The 4,399-nt window shown below is 56.0% G+C and overlaps 2 long non-coding RNA genes across 2 annotated transcripts; one reads left to right on the forward strand and one right to left on the reverse strand.

Annotated features, from left to right (window-relative positions):
- LOC103559443 (uncharacterized) lies at positions 1-2,942 on the reverse strand. The gene is made up of 3 exons (XR_546979.2): positions 2,861-2,942; positions 2,211-2,450; positions 1-1,729 (listed from the first exon to the last, which is right to left on the reverse strand). It is a non-coding gene; the product is annotated as an uncharacterized lncRNA (long non-coding RNA).
- A 158-nt stretch (positions 2,943-3,100) lies between these two features.
- Positions 3,101-3,638, forward strand: LOC139076643 (uncharacterized). Its single transcript, XR_011528436.1, has 2 exons — positions 3,101-3,169; positions 3,328-3,638. It is a non-coding gene; the product is annotated as an uncharacterized lncRNA (long non-coding RNA).
- Positions 3,639-4,399: the final 761 nt, after the last annotated feature.

Raw genomic sequence — 4,399 nt, forward strand, 5'->3', positions numbered from 1 at the left:
CGCGGTTGCAAACCTTGTTTATTTCCCAGCGCCACTCTCTCCGCACCCCGAGGTCTGCACACACATTCGCCGCCTCCCCCGCCACCGCCGGCGGTCCACACTCGGCTGGGTTCCCGCTCTGCGAGGGAAGGTCACAATAGCGGCTCTATCGGCGGAGGCGCCCGCCTCCTCCCTCGCAGGCCTCGGAGCAGCAGAGACAGACGAGGGTGGGGGAGGGGAGCCCGGCCCGGCAATGGCGCCCTGGGCCAGGCTTCTCCCTCTCCCGAGGAGGACCTGCGGCGGACAGGGACCAGGCGGCAGGGGGAGGAAGCCTCTGCCCTAGCCTGGGACGTTCCCCGGGCCCGTCGCGCTGGGGGCCGCGGGGTGCGCCCCGAAGCCTCGAGGCTGCTGGCCCTGGCCGCCCGGAGCAGCCGGGTCTTCCGGGAGCGGCCGCGCCATTGTGCGCGCGGCGCCCCCAAGGCCTCCGCGGCGGGGAAGGCCACACAAAGGCAGCGCGGGGCCGGCGCCGGGCGGTGGGAGAGGGCCAGGCTGCGCTCGGCCGTGGTCTCTGGGAGGCTCCCCTCGCTTGCCTAAGCGGAGGAAATGGCTCTTTGGCTCAGGCCTCGGCCTGTTCTATTTTCTTCCCATAGAGACCGCTTTGGGGAAGGTGGGGACCAGGGAGGTTGTGGGGGATCCTCCTGAGGCCTGAAGAAAGGGATCAGGGCTGCAAGCCCAGGCCCATGGCTGGGGGGTGGCAGTCGTTTGGGAGCCCGTGGTTGTTCTGTCCAGGCAGTCAAATGTGAATTAATGCAGGGTAGGGGTGAGGCAGTGGGAATGGCCCGCTGCAAAATGGGAGGTTGGGGTGGGGAAAGAGATTTAGGGAGAGGGAGAGCTTGCTCTGGCTACCAGGAGAGGCTCAGGCCCCAGCCTGGAGTGGAGTGAGAAGACTCAACTGAGCTAGCCAGGAGGATGGGGAAGTTGCAGAGGAAAGCCCTGAAGAGTAGTCCTGGCCCCAGAAAGGCGGTAAGAAAGGGCCATTAAAGTTCACATTCTGCCTCCTGGCTTTCAGACCTCAGCCTCATCCAGGGACCTGACAGAGAAAAATCCGCCTGTGATGGAATCATTAAGTTAACCATCCATTTGTGCCATTTCTTTGTACAGGCTTTCAAAGGAAAGAAGGAGAGAACACAGAATGAGTACTTCTCTTTGGTGCAGCCCCAAGCCCCGTCCCTATCAGAGACACATCAGCTAGACTGGTTTCTCAGGCCCCAGAGGCTGCTAACCTTGCTGAATAGGATTTTTCGAATTTCTATCTATAAGGAGTATTAAAAGACAGTGATTACCTATATTAGCTACTCATCTCTTCTCCCTCCCCCATTCCATACCAGCCAACTGACCCTTGAGTGAAGTGCATCTTTTCAGCCAGCAGGCTTGAGAGCCTAGGCTCTCCATCTGTTGAGGTTTTTCATTAGGGAGGGGGAAGAGGATGTGTGTGTGTGTGGGGGTGTCTTTTTGAATAACAAAGAACAAACCCAACCTTCCAATAAAAAGCGTGTCTCTGCTTGACCTGGGGGGGCCAGAAGCTTGTTTACACGTTTAGTATCCAAGGGACAGGCCTGTTTTGACTTTATCCTGAGAATTAGCTGAAACTTCCTCCTGAAATCAAGAATTGGTTAATCCCTGTTACAAATCCAGGAAGGTCCTCTTCATCTGGGAGTTCTTGGCTTTACTTTGGTCCTTCTTTCAGAAACTGTAGGAAAAGAAGAGAATGAACTGAAGTTTGTGAGTATTAAATAAAACTAGAGGCAGAAGGCTCCAGTTGCCATGGGCCTACAGCCTTATCATTTCAGGGCACTGTAACTTCCCAGAGAGGCTATAGCTAAGGGCCTGGGTGAGCTGACCTATCCCTAGACACTTTGGACACAGGAAGCTGAGACTGCCAGCCATGCCCGTACCACCTCTGAGGACTGGCTCGCTTAGATCTCTCTTGCAGAAGGCCTGCATGGAGGGAAAAACAGTGAGTAGATGAATCCTCCACACTTACTGCACTGGTGGTGCTGGTGGTGGACAGGATCATCAAAGAGGGAAAAAATCTTAGTTTTCACTGTTCCCTTGTCTTGTACTCCAGCTACAAATGCCCTTATTTTGGGGGTCCAAAGTTAGTGCCAAATGGATTTATATACCTGGCCTAAAGCCCAGGCCTAAACACTTCCCTCAGGTCTCATACCCACTTTGGCAAGTTGGAAAAGTAGAAAGACAATCCAAAAGACTCAGTTTCAGGCCAGGTCCAGCCAGAAGAGGCAAGGTGGATGGATGTCCAACCATCTTCAGGAGCAGAAGCAGGTGAAGGGACCCCAAGAGACCCACAAGGTGGGAGATACTCCGTGAGTCCTCTTGTCCTAGATCTTGTGGCAAAATATCTTGAGTGGTTCCTATAGCTAGTCTGGATTATTTTTATGGAAGAACGATATCTGGAAAATCATGAAAATAGGGCTTTAACATCAGTAATGAGCCCAAGGAGGAGATCTTAATTTAAATGAGGATGCGTGGAGAACCTTGATAGAGATGAAATGTTTGTGCTGAGGAAGGAGGCATAAAACGAGGCTAAGAGGACCTGTTGGGCCAGGGCCTTTCTGGAGGAGCAGACGGGGAGAAGGTCTTTTGATGGTTCTATTGTTCAAAGGCTGCCCTACAAACACCACGTCCCTCCCCACCCTCCTCAGGAAGGGCCAAGCTGGAAACTGGGTCGGACGAGCTGAGCTCGAGGCAGCGGCAGAGCTGGCACCAACCTCCCTCACCCCCGTCTGCCGCCCCTGGGGGCAGCACCGACGCCTGCGGCAGGCAGAGAACACACAAAGGAAGCCCACAGCCGTCCTCGAACCTGGGGACGCTCTGGGGAGGCGGCCAGCGTGGACCCCGAGTCTGAGCATGTCCCTCCCCTCGGGGAACAATAACCGTCGATCCCCCACCCCCACCCCCGGTCGGTTGGGCGGTCACGCGGCACAAAGGCCGGGTGGGCCCGCGCCACTATGTGATGCGCGCTCGCTCGGCGCTCTGCCGGCTAGCGGCGGAGCGGCCCGGCTGCGGGGGGGGGGGCGGGGGGGGGGTGTTGGGGGGGGTGGTGTTGGGGGCGGGTGTCGGGGTGGGGGCTGTCCTGAATCCACCTGGAACACTTTCGGAAAGACAAACGGTGAGTTAATCACCCAGCCGGCTGGCGGCAGCGTCCCCTCTGGCCTGCGAGGCGGCCCGGGGAGGAGTCTTCTGTGTGCGTCTAGGGTGGGGAGCGCGCGCGAGGTTAGTCCTATTAAGAGTTCATCAATCACCCGGTGTGCACTCTTCGCTCGACAGCGGTTCCTCCTACTTCAGAGCAAGTCTGGGCCAGCTGGGATCCGACCAGAAACCGCGAGCGGAGGCGGCGCAGGCTCGCGGGGTGAGCGCTCCCCGAGGGCGCGACCCGCCGCCCGCTCCGCCGCGCCCGGCCCCAGGGCCGCGCCGCCGGTCCCCACCGCACCCGGACCACGCAGGGTGCCCAGCGCCCTCCCAACACGCGGGGCCCCCACGCCCGCCCCTGACTCACGGTGCATCCTCTGCATCCCCCCAGACGCCCCCCTCCCCACCTTGCTCAAGTGACACACATAAACGCTGCTCTGCACCAGAAAGGGACAAATCCATTTCTGAAGACAGGACAAGAAAAGTCCCAATGGGTCAGAAGGTTCTTGCAGACTAAGAGTTTAAAAAAGATGTCCCGAGGGACTAGAATTCAGTGGAGAGTCTGAAGTAGTTTCGTTCCCTTATTTACCTGCAGGAGTATCTGTGTAGGAGGAAGCAGGGTAAGACCTCCGTTGAACTTGGAACTAAACTTGAATGCCATGTAAAATAAAAATAGACTTAAAACACCAACCACAATGATATGCCTCTCCTCTCTTTCCTCAAGTGAGGGAAGGACTCGAGTATTTTTACTTCGGCTCTTTCTGGTTCATTTTAGAAACACCATAAAGGGAGAGACTGCAAGCTGGGGAGGGGGCCGTGATTAGCATTAGAGCTGTTTACAGCGGGAGGGCTGGGTGAGCCGGTGGTGAAGCATTCTTATACTTTCTTGAGTGGCACATGTGTCCTCTTTTGTAAATTCTAAGAGTTCCAGGCTACCCCCCTTTTACCTTTTTTCTGAGTGACATCAGCTGAGAAGTTTCTGAAGTTAGTTAAATGAGCGGCCTCAGCCTATAGGAAAGAGCCCCTGAAGGACAGAAAGTCCCAGCTTTCTCTCCCATCCCCTCAGTCCTCCTCGCTCTCATCATCTTCTGGGTGGAAATTAACTTGTTTTGGAGAAATATTCTATCATTTTACTTCAGACAGACATAAGCTGAAGCATTAAGCCTTGCATAGTGTCCTGAACCCATTAAGCAATTAACATAACTGGTCC

Source organism: Equus przewalskii, chromosome 17, assembly GCF_037783145.1.
Source record: "Equus przewalskii isolate Varuska chromosome 17, EquPr2, whole genome shotgun sequence".
NCBI lineage: Eukaryota > Metazoa > Chordata > Mammalia > Perissodactyla > Equidae > Equus > Equus przewalskii.